This window comes from Echinops telfairi, unplaced genomic scaffold (genome assembly GCF_000313985.2).
Source record: "Echinops telfairi isolate 266 unplaced genomic scaffold, ASM31398v2 ScPeMD7_31;HRSCAF=116, whole genome shotgun sequence".
NCBI classification, from domain to species: Eukaryota; Metazoa; Chordata; class Mammalia; order Afrosoricida; family Tenrecidae; genus Echinops; species Echinops telfairi.
Genome location: NW_022103928.1, coordinates 20,884,402 through 20,905,289, shown reverse-complemented (window position 1 = coordinate 20,905,289; position 20,888 = coordinate 20,884,402). Strand labels below are relative to the sequence as shown.

Genomic DNA, 20,888 nt, shown 5'->3' with positions numbered 1-20,888 from the left:
TTATGATTCATGGGGACCCTGTAGGACACAGAACGGTCCCTGTGTGCTTCTGAGAAGCTACTGATGGCTTTCAAGTGCTGACCTTTAGGTTAGCAGCCTAATATGTAATTCACTACCACACCAGGGCTCCTAGACCTGTCATATGAAGTAGAAGATGATTTAAGGGATCACTTAGATACAACCTTATCATTTTAGAAGTGCCAGATAAGTCCAGAAAGTCAAATGACACGCTCAAATCCACTCTTCACCTTAGGGAGTAGCCCGGTTCTCCATCAAAACAAAACGCATCCCACTGCTGTCAAGTTGATTCCTACTCACGGAGATTCTATAGGACAAAACAGAACCGCTCCATAATGTTGTCAAAGCTGTCCTGAAGGAAGGCCACTACATCTCTCTTCTCTGGCGAGGCTAATGTGTTCGAGCCACTCACCATTTGCTTAGCAGCTGAGTACTTAACGATTGAACTACCATGGCTCCTTCTGCTTTCTCTATAGAACTCTGTTTAAGAACGTCTCCAATTTGGGAAGTTAAGATCTCAGAGACCTTACTATCTCAGGGTCCAAACTGAGAAATACTGTCTTCAAGATGACTCTGCCATTTTATAGGATCCCATGGTGCTAAAAGCAGACAATAGTGCTTGCTCTACCAGCTGGTGATTCCGTGTACATGCTATGTTCTTTATTGTCAGGCTACCTCACTAGATGGGGAACACAAAATTCAAAATATTTCTTGAGAAGGTGAGTTGCCCAATCGACACCCATGTGGCAAATTTTCAAAAATCAGACTAGCAAATACAGATAAGAGAGCATGCTTTAGAAGAGGCTATGCCTAGTCTATAATCCACTAGGAAATCTCTCTGGTGCACTCCATGATTACTATCTTCTTTTTGTCTTAATCACATTTTGGGGAAAATGAAGAGTTTCCATACTTCTGAAAACAATAACATACTCTTCCTATTCAAAATGGAGGTCAGCTGACCAGCAGGCTCTGCACAAGCTGAGGCTCCAACCCAGACCCACTGCACTCAATTACATGTCAACAGGATTCACCCGGTTGTGTTGAATACATGTCAGTTCCCAGTAGCACTAAGTACAAAACCAGTGTTAATGCTGGTTGGGTTTCAGGAGGAAAATGAGATAGTCCACTTCTATAAAGTTTTAGCCTCCAAAGGCTGAGGGACAGTTCTACTATATGGGTCACTCTGAGTCAGAATCCACTTGATGGTAGTGGGTTGGAGGTTTTCAAAGAGAACATATTCTAATGCTCCCTGACATCGCCCTCCACCCACACTCCAACAGAACTTCTAGAATGATAAGAATGAGAATATAGATCTAGAATCAGACAAATCTGAATTCCAATCCTATCTCCTTTACCAACTGACTGTATGGACTGTATGGATAAGTTCTTTAACCTCTTTCAACTGCTGAAATAGGATAACTTCACACATACAGAGGATTTAATAATTACTTGATGAATGCAAGTTATTCTAGTAAGGACCCCGGGTGGCACAATGGTTAAGCGTGAAACTCTTAACCAAAGTTGTTGGCAGTTCAAACTCATGCAGCAGCATTATGGAAGAAAACACTTGATCTTCTTTCATAAAAAATTATATGCTGAGTGAAGAATGAGAAAACTGGTATAATAAACAAAGATTTTAATAACAGGTGAAACCACGGTGAGCAAGGAAGGGAGCAAAGGCAAATAACAGGCTAGAGGGTATACAGGTGGTTAATCTGGATAAAGGGAAAGGTAGCATTCTAAAAGACAGATATGAAGAAAGACAGTAAGGGGAAGGAATAGGACAAGTCATGCGGAGGGTTAATAAATTGCTTAAGTTGTTGACTATAAAATGATGATCTGATACATACAACTAAAACAAAAGGCAATATTGACAAATTGCTTGGAATAGTGCTTATTACATAAATAAAAGACAGATAAATAAAACCATCTGTTTGGCACTGCACTGCTATTGAGGCAGAGCAGTGTTAGTTTAAGACTAGCATCTCATTAAATAGTAGAAGCAACAGCTATCACTTGCTTACTTTCTAACCAGGCTAAGCAATTTATATATGCCACCTTTTGTAATCCTCCTGACAATCTTATGAGGAAGGTACTTAATAGATCAAGACTTTCATAGATCTCTTTGATTACTTCTCATTTGTAAGTTCCTAGATTTTAGAATCAGTCTGCTCAAAGGACATCAAACCTGCCAAGCTATTGATAATCACTGGTTAATAGCTTGCAGGAAAGGTTTCCAAAAATTTACATTCCACAATAGTATAGAGCGAAGGACCATGATCCCATAACCCATCAACACTGGGAATTCTCTAACTCTCCAAATTTCTTATTAAATTGTATGATATTTCAGGAATAATTATGACCTAGCTAAAATAATGGCTATAAACTCTGTTGTCTCCTAGGCAACAAGGAAGCCAGATATGATGATAAAGAAAAGAAAGACCTTTCTTTGCTTTAAAAAAATTTGCAAAATTTGCAATCCCTTTTAACTGGCTAAAACTTAAACATGTTATTCCATTAGTAGTAGGAGCAGTAATATTTACTGTAAAAATAATCTGCTTTTTTATATACCGGCATGATCCAGCACACAGCAGGAATGTAGAAGGGCATCAGTATGTTTGGGGGGCATCAGAAGAAGCTGTACTACCAGTGACCCTACCAATTGGAGGGCGTGTTTCTGCTTCAAGTAGCTTCATTCTACATAACTGAACACACATGTTCACTGAAAAATGTAAACGGAATTGAAAAGCTGCTGACCTATGGTTCCTAAAGCTAACCTTGATAGAAAATAACCTGCCATCTAACTGAACAACACATTCTCCGTTCACCAAAATTTCAAGCATCTCTTATTGATGCCTTTGAGAACAATAAAGACATGTGATTGGATTATTGGAGACATGAATTTTGGTCCCTATGATTTGTAAAACAGTTAAAAGCTACAGGCATATGTCAAAATTACACAGGAGACAATGTAACAATCCCCACAAAGAGGTGACATGAAACACAAAGAAAAAGAGAAGACAGCTTGAAATGTCTCAGAATTTAAGCAAACATAAGTGTTCTTGCAACATTTTTATACAAAGGGGAAAAGAAACACAACAATTTTTAGTGAAGTAGATTAAGTCATCAACCTCTGGTGTCAAGAAAGAAAAAATTTCAATTGTTAACAAGTCAAGGAAAATCCTGCAGTTTAGCTATTTTTAAACAGAAAACACACATACGCTTTTCAAAATTCCAACAGGGTTTTAATAAAGATTTCAGTGAATTGGTTACCTCTTATTGCCACTACACCACCACATATAAATGGACTGACACAGTGGCTGCAACAATGGGTGCAAACACAACAAGTACGAGGATGGGGCAGGACCCTGCTGTGTTTCCTGCTGTTGCACCGAGTTGCTATGTGCAAGAACTGACTGGAGGGAACCTAACAAGAACAAAAATAAACACCCTGCATACATTCAACATTTGCTTGTTTTCCATCTCTAACATCTCTTTTCACTGGTTCCTTCCTTCTCCACTAAACTATTCCGTATCTGCCAACACATTATGAAGTAATTAAAGTGTCCCTTGAACTTGTTGTTTATAAAAGTATAATTATTTTTTCAGCAAGGATTTATCCACACTAGGCATACTCTTAATTCTATTCCAGTGGTGAAAAACAAGGACCAGGCTCCTACCACTCAGGCATCCACCCGGATTCAGGGTACACACACACACACACACACACACACACACACACACACACAATCAAACACCATCAGGAGATGGGAGTAGGCAATAAACTGGTACAGTTTAATACTGGTACAGGAGAAAGAGGCCGGGTTGGTGTCCATAGAAAGGGTATCTCATATTTGAGTTGCGACAGAAATGATGAGAAAGGTGTAGGAATGTCTTAAGATAGTAGGTTGCAGATGGGGGAATCTCTAAGAGCCAAGGGAAAGGACTCAAAATCTTTGGGGAAAGAGGAAAATAGTGTTGGGAAGAAGTCTGTAAACAAGACAGAGAAGCAAAGAGATGCGTAGAGACCGCACCACGGCATGTCTTCTTAGATGTTTCCATCAATAAGCAGTGACAAGCGCGACATGACACTGTGTTCAGTGTTCAATTATGATATTTTTTAAAAAAGATCTTCACTGCATTGATTAAAATAATCTCAGCAGCTAAAAAGAAAAATGCCCAGATCCACTTCCAATTATTTGTTCGCTGTGAAGATCATTTTTGAGATGATAGTCAGAAACTTTTACTGCTTACAATTCAGTCTTGCCCTCCTCAGTTCTAAAGAACATTCTGGCTTTGCTTCTTCCAAGACTGATGTGCTTGTTCCTTTGGCAGGCTATGCACTTTAAATATTTGCTGCCTACAATGTAATTCAGATGCACGAATGTTTCTTTAATCTTCCTTCACCATTGTCCAACTTTCACATGCAAAATGAATGACAGAAAATACCAAGGCTTGAGTGGAAGTGTGAGTGCAGACCCCACAACAACCTTCCAAACCTTGATGGCAAGGTAACCACAAGGAGCAAATCATGAACAGAGAGGTCTACAGGGCCAGCCCCAGGGAGAGGCAAACTGACCCCTTCCCTAGAAGTATGTGTTACAGAGGACAACACTAAACCTACAAGTGGAGGAAAGGGACCAGCCTGCCGTGCCCAAATGGAAGCTAACCAAGAAGGAAAAAGAGAGAGTGAGGGACTAGACCTCATACTGGCACACCAAGCCCTGCGGACACTGTCCCTGCACAGAGCTGCTGAGCCACAGAGAGGACTGTGGGGCCAATAACAGCTCAAGACATGATGTCCCCTCGCTGGAGCATACCGAGACCAGGGACAATACTGAGGACACACGGTGGGGAGTGAGTCTGGACTGACCTCCCCCACAGTGGGCAAACCAAGAAGGGAACATAACAGATCAACACGAGGAACAAATCAAAGCCACAAAGCCCCCAAGGATCCCTCAAAATAGACTTCAGGTTAAGAGAGGCAGTTCCCGGAAACCCGCAGGATTATGGGGAGATGGTGATAAAGGTCAGCAAACAGACTTGGAATTATGTATGCCTTTTCGTTTTTTTTCTCTTTTTCTTCAATCTTTTATTTTGTCTCCATGATTGCTGTTTTGCCTACCTATATAAGGTAGGCAAGGGAAGCAAGCCTGAGGAAAAGCAATGGTCCAACTTGAGGGGAGGAGGAGGTGGGGCAAGGGAGCAGGGAGCAAACAATGCCATAGACAGGGAACAAATAGTGAATTAAAATCAACAATGAGGAGGACATAGAAATCCTGGTGATGTTGGAGAAACAACCATCTGGCTGGGAGGAATTACTAAGAGACAGAAAAAGGGTAAACATTATGATGGAGTAGGAGGAAGGTAAAAGGAAGCAGAGGAAAGATATAGGAATCAAAGCTATATGGATAAAGGTAAAAACATAATTGTGTACATATGTAACTATATTAATTCATAAAAGGTAAAAACATAATTGTGTACATATGTAACTATATTAATTCATAAAAATAGAGGTATTGTCCTACATATATATATTTATATGGCAATACATTGAGGAAGTGGGCAGACTTTGGGCCTCTGCTCAAGCCCTCCCTCAGTGCAATAACATTTTGTTCTAACAACCTGGCATGCTGTGATGCTCACACTCCAGACACAATTGCTGAAGACAAATGGGTGCATAAGCAAATGTGGTGAAGAAAGCTGATGGTACCCGGCTATTAAAAGATATAGAATCTGGGGTTTTACAGGCTTAAGTTAAACAAGCGACCAACTAGCAGAGAAGCAGCAAGCCCACATGGAAGAAGCACATCTGCTTCTGTGATCACGAGGTATTGACAGGATCAGGTAACAGGCATCAGAAGACCCAAAACAAAATAAAACAAACAAACAAACAAACAAAACATATTGCAATGATTGGACACAAAGAGAATGGATCAGAACTTTAGCATGTATCAGTACTTTCTTTCTTTATGGCTCAATAATACTCATTGTGCAAATAGATTACATTTTGTTTGGCTATTCATTGGATAACGGACATTTGGGTTCTTTTCACGTCTTCGTTATTATAAAGCTACCATGAACATTTCCATACAAGCTCCTTTTGTGGACATGGGTTCAGTACTCGTAAAAGCTTGCATAGAAATGCTCTGAGGTGGACTGGGCTGGGTCACCTTCTTTATATAAAATTACTTTTGATTGAAAGCACATATATGAGGGTGGCTGGTTTTCTTTCTCTAGACAATGCTGGCCTTATTTCTCGAGCACAATTGCCAACTTCCTGACCTGTATTTACCCCTGCTCCTTGAACTGCCTCCAAGCTTTTTGGACCCTTTACATTCTTGTCATCCCCACCCTCCCTAAGTGTCATCTGCTCTGCTGATAACTCATCCAATGAGACCAGGAGAGCCAAATAGAGGACATACACCTTACCTGGTTCATCATCTTCTCTTTATTGTTTTAAATAGTGAACACATATACCAGTAACGTTTTGAAATCATTTGTGTGTATAGTCATATGGATGGGCTTCAAAAAGTTCACGGGACAAACTCTTTTATTTCCACTTTTCCATGAACTTTATGAAGCCCTCCAAGGCGTGTGGCTTGAAGTGTGGTGTAAGAAGTTAAGCACTTCACTACCAGCCAAATGGTTGGTGGTTTGAACCCCTTGAGAAGCAACAGAAAAGACAAGCCTGGTGACCTGCTTCTTGAAGACTCTCTCATGCCAGTCTCCTTAAGGAGTTCACCTGGGTCCTCAAATTCCTTTCCTCGACCAACAAAGATATAGAAACCTAATGCTGATCCAAATAAGCTAGTCATAGAAGGGTACATGAACTGCCTAGAATAGGACAGTGTATAAAGACCAAAGTTTGCTAGTAATTTCCAGGAGGGGGAGGGGGAGAGGAGGAGGGAGAGTTGTTACTTAGGGGGGCAATACAATTGTTAAGGTCATGATGAAATTTTGGAATGGATAGTAGTGATAATTGCCTAAATAGGCAAAATTCATGTCATTGAATTCTGCACGTAAAAACATTGAAATGGTTAAATATTTTAAAATCTGTAATTTTAGCATAATGTAACCAAAAAACGTACAGGGAGCGAAGAAGTGATTTCAGTGTGTTTTATCCTTCAACTCTGATCTTAAAGTGCATAAAATTTAAAAATGCAAAAAAATGCTTATTATGATACTTTAACAAGTATTTCCTGCCAAACTAAATACAGGTGGTGGAGGTCTATCATACCAGCATCAAGGCCTTGAGCCGTTTCGAAAATAAACAGCCTGTGTTTGCAGATAACCATCTCGGGTCAAGAAGGCAGAAGCAGGATTAAAAGAGACCAGATTTCTAAACTGAAGGACAATGACTACAGTGTGACAGAGGCCACTGGATTCATCCTAACAGTAAAAAGAACCCAAACCATGATCTCCTATGAACTGTGATAACCGACAGGAAATGTTACAGGCTCTCTCTCATATTAAGACCACACTTAAGGAAGAGATTCACAAGTTGAGAATCATCTTAACACCTCCAGGAATTAACCAAAAGGTTGTAACCCTATCTATTGAATTCTGATTTGTACCATACCCTTCACACAACCATGCAAGATCCACCAACGTTTACCTCCACAGGCTGGGGGGTAATACTGAAAATGGATGAAGGCAACTGGCTCTGGAAGTTTTACATGGTAAATCTAAGTCAACTATCATTTTTCAGAAATAACCATCTGTTAGCATCCCTTTATCACATCAGAGACCTATCAACATCCAAGACACCTGGGTCTCTTACCATTTTTTTCTTTATGTGTTCTGCTGTATTAACAATAACAAATGGAGAAATGTCATAGGAAAACTCCCAAATTGTGTTACAGTTTCAAAGTAAACATTGAAGAAATCAAAGCTTCCAAACAAATTAATGCAAGACCGTGATTACTGTCTCTGCACACAAGAAAAATTTCACCATATTTTGACAAAAGTAAAATGTCAGTGTTTTAGTAGTGAAGCAATGTCACTCATTGAATTTTGGTGAAACAGAGTGCTAAAGCAAATTCTGATGTCAATTACCGCTGTGTGTCATTTGAACTCTATAAGCTTACTTCTGTTTTTTTTTTAAATCATCTTATTAGGGGCTCATACAACTTTTATCACAATCTATCCATACATCAATTGTTTAAAGCACATTTGTACATTCATTGCCCACTTACTTCTATTTTAAGTGTTCCTCGTACTCAGCAATTTCTTCCAATATAATTGTGCTATTCACCTGATAATTGCATAACTGCTAAATCTATTAAATCATCATATACTACAGGTGAAATCAGGGAATGCAGTAAATTTAGAACCACACATCGAGCATTCTGCATCAATTTCTTTTCATAGCAACTACATATCACCACTGCTGCTGTTAGCTGACAGCGAATCAGCTCCAGCTCAGAGTGGCCACACAGCGCAATGAAACAACACACTGCCCAGTGCTGCGCCATTTTAACAAGCATTGTTATATTTCAGCTCGTGGTTGAAGCCACTGTGTCAATCCAGCTCCTTATCGGTCTTTCTCTTTCACTGACCTTGCCTCTTACCAAGTGCAGCGACCTTGTCCAGGGCCTGGTCTCTTCTGGTAACATGCCCAAAGCACCAGAGACCAAGTCTCATCATCCTCAGTTCTTTTTTTTAACAGTAAAGGCATATTTTATTTTATTTTTTTAAATTATTATAGTGGGGGCTCATACAACTCTTATCACAATCCATACATACATCAATGGTGTAAAGCACATTTGTACATTTGTTACCCTCATCATTCTCAAAACATTTGCTCTCCACTTAAGCCCCTGGCATCAGCTCCTCATTTTCCCCCCTCCCTCCCCAGTCCCCCCTCCCTCATGAACCCTTGATAATTTATAAATTATTATATTGTCATATCTTACCCCATCTGATGTCTCCCTTCACCCACTTTTCTGTTGTCCGTGCCCCATGGCAGAGGTTATATGTAGATCCATGTAATCTGTTCCCCCTTTCTACCCCACCCTCCCTCCACCCTCCTGGTATCGCCACCCTCACCACTGGTCCTGAAGGGATCATCTGTCCTGGATTCCCTGTGTTTCCAGTTCCTATCTGTACCAGTGTACATCCTCTGGTCTAGCTGCATTTGTAAGGTAGAATTGGGATCATGATAGTGGGGCGGGGGGAAGCATTTAGGAACTAGAGGAACATTGTATGTTTCATCGTTGCTACCCTGCACCCTGACTGGCTCTTCTCCTCCCCGCGACCCTTCAGTAAGGGGATGTCCAGTTGCCTACAGATCGGATTTCGGTCCCTACTCCACTCTCCCCCACATCATCCTCTCTTCTAAGGAGCATTCTGTCTATACTTCTTCCAAGACAAATCTGCTTGTACTTCAAATAGTCCATGGTATTTTCAATATTCTTTGCCAATACCATATTTCAAAGACATCAAGTCTTACACTTTTGTCTTTATTTATGATCTGGAAGACATTAAAATAAAATACAAATTCAAGGCCTTCACTCCAAAGCCATCCCAGACCATTCATTCAGCTATTGATCTCTCCTAGATTCACAGAGACAATGGTTCAATAAAATGACCAAAGATCCAACAATGGTTTCTCTACCATGCGCTCGTTCATTAGAACCCAGCATGACCAGGGCTCAGGAGAACAGCAGACGACCCGAACAAGGCCATCAGTCACAGGGTCTTGGGATAGTGCTTCCCAACTTCTTTACATATTGTGGTATGATGGCCGTGTCTTATTTTAAATAAGTAAAAAAAGACAAAGCGTGTAAAAAGACAAAGAGTAAAATAAGACAAGAATTTGGAAGAAATCAAGTCTTGAAATTTCTTCCACCATCGTGGCTTTTACGGTGCAGCATTATGCAGGACTCCATCAGGAACAGTTTTGCTTGTCATTGCTTCCCTACCCCAGAGATGTATGGGCTTGGTGAGAAGCTCTTGGAGTGACACTTACAAGTCCCCCCGACTTTTTCTTCATTTCCCCATGCTCGCTGCGATAGGAACTCATCAGGGAATCTCCATCCCTACCCATCTCATTACCTCTTCACTCTATTTGTCACCATTTAGGAAATTCAGAACTCTTAATTATTAGCTTGCTCTTATGAACAGTAATGAGGCTCTGGCTGCCTAACTGGGGAGCATGATCTACACTAACGAGCAAGCAGACTGAGACCCACACCCGAATCCTGTCACGTGGCTCCATTGTTCAGTCCAGGTGGGAAGTTTTCTGTCTACAGGCAAGCTTCTGCAAGAGAGCTGGAATTTGCAGGGTGGCTATTATACATTCACTTTGGTCTTATGATTCACACAGACTCAAAACAGCTTTCCTGTGTGGTCAGACTCATTTGCATACTGAGTATTGCCTCCCTTATAATAATGCTTTTCTTCCTTGTCCTCCTCTTCATTTATATAAGGGCTTGCTGGAGCGGAGACTTCTCAAAGAAAACACTAATTGGTCATTTTCCTACCACTTTTTTGATCTTGTCCTAACTTCAAAAGAAAAATGAGTCCCTTATCATTATTTGAGTGATTTGTCTGTGTACAAACGTTCTCTGGCTTCTCTCACAATGACCACCATATTGCCTCAAACGCAAGAGGTGCTGGAGAAATATTAATTGACATAGATAAAGTTTCCTGACCACCGAGGAAAGACAGAGCCAGATTCATAGGAGACAGAAAGATAAAGGACGAGGAATCAGCTGGTCCCCCTGAAGCTATAACAATGATTTCTTTATAGTTAACTGGGGAAAATGGGACTGACCTTAAACCCATCTCTTCCTGGACTTCATATCTGTTGACAGCAGCAGGACGTTACAATACTGATGGCACATAAGCTTTCATTGAATACTCCTGCGTGTTGGGTCAAACATTGGCCATTTGTCCTATGTTAGCTCACTTAAATCCCCAACAGTATGCACAATAGATGTAGAGGAAGAGACACAGAGAGGTCAAATGACTTGAGTGAGGTCCCATGAGCTAAGATCCCAAAGCTTCCCTCAGTAGAAAGATGAAAGCACTCACTGGGCACTGTTGAGAAGAGAGCAAACCCCATCGAGGGCCTGGATGGGTTGGGAGGATGACAACACCCTGTCGGTCATGGAAGCCAACAACAGAGATGAAGAACGGTGGCAACACCAAGGTGGGCAACCCTTCCCCCATTCCTGCAGGTGCTTAGTGAGATCCACAGTGAGCATCACGTGCAACACGGTCTAGGAATTCCTGGGCACAGGGAAGAGCGACAGAAGACTCTCTTTTTCACAGTCCCATAAAGCAAAGAGAAATCTTTTTTCTGAAATCAGTAGGTGGGGCTACCATGCCAAGAAAAAACACCCCTACTGATGCCCCTGAGGTAGAGATGGTTGGGAAACTTGGCATGCAGTGGTCATCCTGATAGGCATACTTTACAGCTGGCATAATCATTAAACTAAGTGCTTTATGTACCTATGTCGCTTAATCTGCTCCGTAGCCTGATAGGGGAGGAGGTGTTTCCATCATGATGATTTCACAGCACAGAAAAGCACAGAGTGTTTAATCACTTGCTCAAGTTCACATAGCAAGTGAGGGAGCTGATGATGGATGTGCCCCAACCTCCTATGTACCTCCAGGAAAAGAGAAAGGCATATAGAAAGGACTTAACCCGGGGCTTCTTCCCATCTTTTCTCTTTCTGGGCATCTCTTTTCAATGTCAATGACTGCTCCTTACATGTACCTCCAGAACATGGCAGGAAGAACAATGAAAAAGATGTGAAAATCAGGAAAAGGGTTAATTTTCTAGGACACAATCGCTGCCGCCCAAGAGTCAATCTAACTGGACTAACATATTTGGAAAGTGATCACGTAGACCCTCAAAGGAGGCTCTGGGCCTTCTCTCAGGTTCAACAGCCAGCCAAGGGTATGACCAAGGTCCGCTCAGCTCTCCAACAGGCTCTGTTTCCATCCGCCCACTTGGTTCATCTGTGACACGAAAAAACAAAAAAACATGTAGGCTTAGGGGGCAGCTATACCAAGTGCGTGTCGTTGCTAAGGGTAATTTATGACAACTCTCACTACCAAGTGGGCTGAGGAGCGTAACAGAATAATTAAAATTCTGACAAACAATCACTAATTAAGTATCTAAGCACTGCTGAAAAATGAACTTGGGGCCCTAGGCACATGGCGAAGAGGATCCTCCCAGGGGGGTGTCTTGGTGCTCCCGAGTCTTCTGGCTCTTGCTTTTAAAATGACACTTCAAACACTTCCCTTTGCCTTTGCACCCAGACATTTGAACCTTGGCTTGATAATAAATATAACGAAGGGCAGTTGCTGCTCATAAAACTAACACAGCGAAGTTAAGGAGGAAAAGCAAAAGAGTGTCTTGAAGTTTAAGTGATCTGGTTTAGATGACTTCTGGAGAGTCCTGCCGGGACAGACTTCATGGGGCAACTTCCCTCCCATCGTCTTCACCCTGGCCTTTGTGTACCCCAGTGCGAGCCGGGAGCGAACACACCCTGAAGAGCTGCTGACAAGACAAAGGTGCGCCCTCTCGACCCCGCTCCAGTTCTGTTCTCTGAGGGGAAATGCATTCTGAACCGCTCTCCTGTGATCTCCCTGACCTGCTTCCCTGCCTGGTGCACACACGTGGCCGAATGAAGACACTTTATGGCTCAGGTCAGCGTTTCACTCAGCTCGCCCTTTAGAATTCTAGGACAGGACTATTAACTCCTCCTGTGACGCTGCCCAGTAAGAGCATTTTCTCACTAAGAGCAAATGTTTTGAGAATGATGAGGGCAATGAATGTACAAATGTGCTTTACACAATAGATGTATGTATGGATTGTGATAAGAGTTATATGAGCCCCTAATAAAACGATTAAAAAAAAGAGCATTTTCTCACTAAACACACATACCTATGAGTTCTGATACAATAAAAAGAATACAAATTCCTTGGTCAGCTCACTGCCTGGCTTCTTCTTCTATGTCAGAAAAGGCCCACACCTGAGACTCATGTTTTTGAATCCTCCTCCTGCACCCATGACAGGCATCACTAATCAACTCTGGCAAGTTCTCCTGCATGATCTTCTTAACTGCCTTCCAGTTAGTCATTACTAATCAATGGGAGCTACTGCAAGCCAATCTTTCATCCCAGCTTTGGAAAGAATTTAAGGGGGGAAAATGAGGAACTGATACCAAGGGCTCAAGTAGAAAGAAAATGTTTTGAGAATGAAGACGGCAACAAATGTACAAAGGTGCTTGACACAATGGATGGATATATGGATGGTGATAAGAGTTGTACAAGCCCCCAATAAAATGATTTTTTTTTTAAAGAAAGAATTTAGACTGATCTTCCAAGAAACTCTTTATGGCAGTCCTGAGATGGTTCCAGCGTTTCGGCCGAACAATCTGATAGCACATGCCTCTTCTGAGAGCTTAGCTTTTTCAGTTGTGGACCAGAATAAGCTTCTAGCATCCAAATAACCTGTTCTGCGATAATCCTCTGACTAATCAACTTGTTAATAAGTACCTAAAGATCACGTTTTTCTCTGGGCTTCCAGCTTCCATGGGAACCTTCTGATTGTGACATAATTTTTAAATTAGTGGGTTTATTCATAGCTTTATATTAGTAAATGTCAAGCTTCTTATTAATTAGTGAATTCAGTAAATCCACAGTCGTATTAATTTTCAAACTATTTAGGGAATTAAAACGAGGGGATGGGTTGGGGAGAAATAAAGAGACAATTAAATTTTCCCTACAGGCACTTATTTCTACAAAATTCAGCACAAACCAAGAAAACATTAGCCTGTTCTGTGGGTGACTTTGGAAAGGATGACAAACGTGGTGTGTCCAGCACAAGAACAAGGGAAGCACCGTGGACAGCGGTGTCCTCGCAGTGACAGCGGAAGTCCCAGGTGACCGGCAGCTCCTCAGGGTGCTCTGGAGCAGTGTCCCATCTCGCCGTCCGTTTCATTCCCTGCACTTTCCCAGGACCTTCTCACTTCACGATGTTTCATTATTTCCTGATTGCGACAGCACTGTCCCTCACGGAGAGAACAAAGCACCCTCTAACGTCCACGTCTCCCAGACTGGCCCTGAGAGGCCTCCCGCTCACCAGTGCTTGCGCCCACCCACCTCACATTCCCCAATGCCCCTCTGAGAGGGTGGAAAGCTTACGTGGAGACAGCTGCCCCCTCTTACCAGCATTTATGCCATCTCTCTATGAAGCTGCCCTACAAACACTACTAAACAAACATGTGTGCTTCCCACCTCTTCTTCAATTACTTAAGCCCTGTTGTGAAGAAGTTGGAGTCTTCCAGGGTTGGTGGCTCTGGAAACCACCTGTCTGCATTACAGCACGTGATCTCCCCTTTCCCAGGCAGGATAAGCTGCAGGGGACAGGCCAGAGCATGACATTCAGAGACGTCAAGGACAGACATCCCAGGATACAGGCTCAAGTCAAGGACAGCTATTTCAGGATGAAGACTGCAATACAGACATCCCAGGATGAAAACTCTCAGAGGTTCCAGGTCACAGCTAATAACACCAAAAATAAATGTCTTAATGGGGGAAGGGTAGGAGAACGATAAGGCTTTCCACTTCCGTAAAGAGGTACAGTCTCAGAAACCCAGAGGGACAGTTCCACCTGGTCCAATAGGGTCGCTTTGTGTTGGCTACGGCTGTAAGGCCGGGAGAATATAGAAAGTTTGCCTAGTTGGGAAGCACATGAGACAGTTCCCAGATAATTGGTGTTTTCCTTTGGAGGCAATGTTCTTCCATTATCAAGGCTGTTGATGCAATCTATTTAAGGAGAATGCGGCCTTACCTACTTAGCATAATGCAGATATATGGTAGTGGCTCTTCCCTCATTTTGCTAATTTGCAGTACTCTGCTCACATTCCTAACAGTGCCTCACATATGCACTCTAATTTGGTGTTTGTTTCGCTCTCTCACGTATTAGATCACCTAGCATCATTTGCATATTGTACAGAGTCCACTGAGTTCGTTATTCGCGAGTCTGAATCAATTCCATACTAGCAGGTTTTCTTTTCCCTCCTTCTATCACCAGTACTGAACAACTCGAGATACCACCTACGATACTGCTGTGGCAAACCAAACCAAACTAAAGCAATGGTATACCTTTAAAGCACCAATGCATGCATAGGTCCAAATGACCAATGAAACGGAAGGCATGCTGGGGCCCATGCAACACCCAATCTGACTCTGAAACAAAGAACAAAGTCAGTATCCGAGGCCAAGCTTTCTAGAGAACTATTTTTTCAATGCGCCTGGAAAACAAAGCGCAATCAGAAAACTTGAGTGCATTTCTCCTCTCCCTGTTCTTCTCCGGTAAAGCCCAGTGACCGGCGGGAGACCTTCACACGCTGCGACTCACGGGACAAGAGCTGGTTGAAGATGCTGGAGGGTTATGTGCTTGTTCGTGTGCTTTCAGTTCCCACCCTCAGATGATGGTGAAATGAGGGAAAAGGAAAAAAACTCTTCGCTCACAGATGTTGAAATGAGCCATCTGGGCAGAGGACAGGTGACTCGCTCAATTCTTCTCACAGAGATGAAGGAAAACGGAAAACAACAACCAGTTCAGGCCATTTTCCAGTGTGGCTTGAAAAGAGAACTCGTGGGCTGACCTTTGCGGTTCTGATGCCACTCAAATAATGCTGAGAACTGGAGCTCGAGAGACCATTGGTTCATTCTCTCCCAGAAATGTTTGAGCCTTTGCTCAGATGCGTCCATGGACAATAGCTCCCTACCAAATGGCACAGTCTTCGGCAGCCTTTGCTGCACAGAATAGACTCCACCTACACACAGCGAAAGACCTTTTCCCAACTCACAGGCATCTTTCTTAGTAACAAAATCCTGCCCACTGTCTAGTACCAGTGTGGATGCCTGCTGGTATCTGGTAGTGAGAAGTGGAAGTCAGAAATGAGGTTTGGCATTCCCCAGAAGATTTGGAACCTTAAATTCAGGGGAAACCATGAAGATAATCCTGGTTATCTATCAGTAAAGAAACACCTACCTATCTGTTAACTTTTACCTTAACACATTCATTCTTTTTTTTTTTTCATTCGTGTTTTAATTCATTTATTCAACATCTACTGTGTGCCCAGCTCTGCACTGGTGCTGGTGAGGCACAGACTCAAAAGACTAAAGTGGAGCTCAGAGTCAATCTGCCTTACACCAATTACTTCATGTAATTATACCAACTGCCATGTACAACAGCCCTGCAATGTGATAAACCAGGCAGGTTCTTTTCTGTGATGGGAAGAGAGAGGACAATAAAAAAGTAAAATACGATGATTTTAGGTCGCTCTCCCACCTGGGGAAATGTAAAGGAGATGACAGAGCAGAGTGTGATGGAGTGGCAGCGGGTTAGCTGGGTAAGTGGGGTGATTGCTTGACCAGCCACTTTGAGATCTGGGTAAGGCAGGGAGTCATCTAAGTGAAGACCTGTGCACGCATGATATTCAATCCCTTGTAGTTTGACAACGAGGAATGGTCAGCGAGCCAACCTCGACTATGTATATACATATTTAATACCTGAAAAACGCAGCTCTTTCCGTTGATGGGGAATGCCAAACCTCATTTCCGACTTCCACCTCTCACTACCAGATACCAGCAGGCATCCACACACTGTCCTTAAAAAATATCAGAGCAGTCAATTTCACTGATGTAAAAAAAGGATAAATTCATATTTTAAACAAACAAAAAGAATTCAGGCAAATATTGTTGACAAGACTAGACAAAGTTGTGTTAAAAACAAAGAGCAGCAAAGCACCTATAACTGACTCTCTTAAAGCTGATGTTTGACAATAAGAAACAGATTGGAAACTGCTAGATGTTTCCACACTTTAGGAAGTAGTTGTTGCCTAAGTAGTATAGCAAAATGAACTGAAATGGCCCCTGGAACTCAACCTGTACGTGTCTACAAATGCCATTTGTAATGAGCTCCCTTTCAGCTCTGAGCTGAGCTCATTTTTTTTAACTCAATGTTTATTCCGAAAAAGGACCATCTAGTTAAAGAGAAGTAACCATTAGGAGGCAGGCAGTGATCAGCTATGTCTATGGGACAAAGTACTGCTCTTCAAAAAGTCCCCTTGCTGTCTCTCGTTGGATACTCTTTCTAGAAAGCACATTTGTAAAAATTCATTCTGGTAAGGATTTGTTCTTTTCTTTCAAAAATATTCTCCCTTTTAATGGCCTCCTAGTACTGGAAAACAGACCTTCCAATTCACTGAAGGCTTGCCTTCCCATCCCTTATCTATAGTCCACACCCAAACATGTTCCCTACTATCGTTGAGCTATTTTTACGTGTGTTATATCCAAATTCTGCTGAGGGTTGACAAAGAGCAAGGTAACACTCCAGGCAGGGTTTTTTAAATAGAATTCTATTTTAAGGTTCCAGGATGTAGAACAGTTTATTTTGAATTTCTCACTGCACTCCCCAGTTATTTCCTTCTCTCCGCTGCCTCTGAGGATGACTCCTGATGCGCAGAGAGGTCTAGTTCCGATCCTTTCAGTACAAAGGTAATGTGGTCAATGTCTTGCACTTTATTCCCAAGGAACTCAAACCTTTACCCTGCCCTGGGGCCAAACATCTTGCAAATGAGACTCACTGATTCCATAATACTGACACCGTGAAGGAATGTGGAGAGATGGGGAGGAAAAATCCATCCCTGCTTCTCAAAGTATATGTTTCACAGTAATGGACCTGCAGAACCAGATTCTTGGTTGAAAGCAACAAAAACAATAGTTACAATCGAGTTAATTCCTATTCCTGGTAACCTTGTGTGTGACAGAGTGGATCTCTGCTTCACAGGCATGGTTGAAAGGTGATTTTTCACAAATAGATTGCAGGCCTTTCTTCTTTTTTTATTTTTATGTTTTTCTTTTTTTTAAAATCCTTTTATTAGGGGCTCATACAACTCTTATCACAATCCATACACACATCAATTGTGTAAAGCGCATTTGTACATTCATTGCCCTCATCATTCTCAAAACATTTCCTCTCCACTTAAGCCACCTGCATTAGGTCCTCATTTTCCCCCTCCCTCCCCGCTCTCCCCTCTCTCATGAGCCCTTGATAGTTTATAAATTGTTATTTTGTCATATCTTGCCCTGTCCGACGTCTCCCTTCATCCACTTTTCTGTTGTCCGTCCCCCAGGGAGGAGGTCACATATAGTTCCTTGTAATCGGTTCCCTCTTTCCTACCCACTCTCCCTCTACTCTCCCTGTTTCGCCACTCACACCACTGGTCCTGTAGGGATCATCCGCCCTGGATTCCCTATATTTTCAGTTCCTATCTGTACCAGTGTACATCCTCTGGTCTAGCCAGACTTGCAAGGTCGAATTTGAGTCATTGTAGTGGGAGCAGGGAGGAAACATTTAGGAACTAGAGGAAAGTTGTATTTTTCATCGTTGTTACATCGCACCCTGACTGGCTCATCTCCCTGAGACCCCTCTGCAAGGGGATCACCAGTGCAGGCCTTTCTTCTAAAGAAGCTCTGGGTGAACCCAAGCTTTAAATCTTTAGGTGAGCAGCTGCTAATGACAGATGTTTGCGTGAAGCAGGGAGTCTTTGAAGACAACCTCCAAAGTTCATTGTCCCTTAACCAATTCCCACTCATGCCAACTGTATAGAGGACAGTGGAGAACTGCCCCATGGAGTTCCCAGTGCCCATGGAGTCCCCAATAATCTTCGAGGAAGCAGATCGCCACATCTTTCTCTCCGGAATAGGCTGGTGGATTTAAACATTGACTTTTAGGGCCGCAGCTGAGCTTAGCCACTGTGCCGCCAGAGGGTCTCTGGAAGAGAATAAGCCAACCAAACCCACTGCCAGCAAGTTTATTCTATCTCATTGCAACCAGTGGGAGCAGAATGTCTCATCTACAAAGCATCAGTGGTGTTACGACTGCTAAAAACAGCCCACCTCATAACACGCTGTGCCACCAACGTCCCTCCGGGAAGATAAGAGCAGCCTAGTGGAATTATCACAGAGCATATGAATCAGTCAGGCCGCATGGGTTCTTATTCCACCTCAGATTGCTGTCAGACCTCAGGCAAGCTACTTTGTTTCTTCAAGTCTCAGTTTTCCTATTTAGTGCATGGCACTGACTCTCAAATGAGTCTTAATGATTTTTATTTATTTCAATAAAATAGCTCAATTGAGCAGAAGTCACCTCTTATACAATTAGCCATCTGAAGTGCATCACCGCATGGGTTTGAGTGTATTCAGAGGGGTGCTTCCGTCAGCACCATCAACTGCAGAATATGCTCATCACCGCCGAGGGCTCATTCAAACATGTCAGAGTTCAGGCTATGATCCAGATCAATCAAGTCACCATCTCAGAGGGAGGGACCAGGCGTCAGCATCTTGGGGAGCTCCTCGGGAATTCCATTGTGTACACATGTGTGAGAAGTGATTCTGCGTGAGCTTCCTGTCAGGAAGACATGGCAAATACATCAAATGGGATGCCTATCCATTCCAGAGCCAGGCCTTCCGTAAGGATGGAAGAAGTGGTAGGGCTTTCCAGACGGAAGGGGGTCGCCATGAGAAGATTTACAATGAAACATTCATACTCTGGATGAAAGTGGTGGATTTTTATGCATCAGGAGCCAATTTCCATGGATGGCACACTGTGAGAGGGGATCTAAGTTGGGATCAAGCATTCTAGGATGCAAAGAGACCAGGAGGAAGTAGGAACCTACAACTTCTGTTTCACATTTCTAGTCATTAACTAACTTCTTGCCTTTCTGAGGAGCTCCTGCATCGTTTTCAGGATGTCACTAAAGGGCCGTCCCCTTGTGTCAGCCTTTTTTCATTGGTCATACTTCTTTACGTGCCCAGAAATCTCCACACCTGGAAATACAGCATGTGCCACCACCTGGACCAGTTCATTTGAAGCTGGCCTCACTCTCAGAAGGGGATTTCTCTGAAGGCTTAAACAACACCGAGTACATTAAAAAAACCAATCCTCAAGTGCCTAGCTTAGGTTTTGACACAGAGCAGACAGATGCGGGTTGAAGTGAACCGCAGTCTATTCCGATCAAAGGCCACCAACCCAGGGATGAAGGAGCGTGCGCTCCTTCCAAATGCCCTTGGAACACTTAGCAGCCATTGTAAGTCGGCTGGCCAACAAGACCTGCAGTTTGCTGTCAAAGGCACATCTCAAGGAGTGCTGCTCTGGATACTGAACAACTCTGGCAACTAAATGGCAAAGCCACAAGCTGTTATTAAGAACACTGAATAATGTATTACCAACACTGAGATCAAGAAAAAAATTGTCATCCAGGGGAAAAAAAGATGAATTAATATCAATTAATTTTCTTTCACATTGGTAGACTAGGCAGAACTCTTTTGAGTTCTGGGGATAATTTGAGAAAATATTACAGTAAGCAGGAATTTTGCATATATGCAGGGAGAAAACAGGCGGTCCCTCAAACAGTTACTGGGATAATGTTCAAGATGACGTACTAAAGACAGAGGCATCTTTGTCCTGCGGCTGTGTGGAGGTGGGAAGCAAAGAGAGACCTTCGAGGGACTACAGAAACCTTGTAGTTTCAAAGAAAGAAAATTACAATTAGAATAGAGCTCCGTGAGTACACAAGAAGTGATGCTGTGAAGGACCTTCCGGATGGAGAGTGTTCTTGGTAAAAGGAAAGGAGGAAAAGATCAGACAGCAAGCTCGTAGACATGATTAGATCAAGTCCTTCTGAAGGACTGATTCCCTTTCCTCAGCATCTCCCTTCAAGAGCAGGTTAATCATGTTTGATTTATGGTAAGAGAACAGACTAGAGGAGACCTATTTCTTGGGCCTCTGTTTTCATTTGTAAAATGAAGGTTTGGACTCACTCACTCACTCA

At 42.6% G+C, this 20,888-nt stretch overlaps 1 protein-coding gene across 6 annotated transcripts in view; it reads right to left on the bottom strand.

Annotated features, from left to right (window-relative positions):
* Positions 1-20,888, bottom strand: part of FHIT (fragile histidine triad diadenosine triphosphatase) — a 1,817,667-nt gene that overhangs the window by 1,019,077 nt on the left and 777,702 nt on the right. Inside the window, exon 1 of one of the 6 annotated variants that reach the window (XM_004702541.2) lies at positions 11,856-11,876. The exons of the other annotated variants lie outside the window; for them this stretch is intronic. The gene's annotated coding sequence lies outside the window, so the exon portion shown is untranslated. Of the gene's footprint in view, positions 1-11,855; positions 11,877-20,888 lie in introns of those variants that run through there. 6 annotated transcript variants of the gene reach the window in all.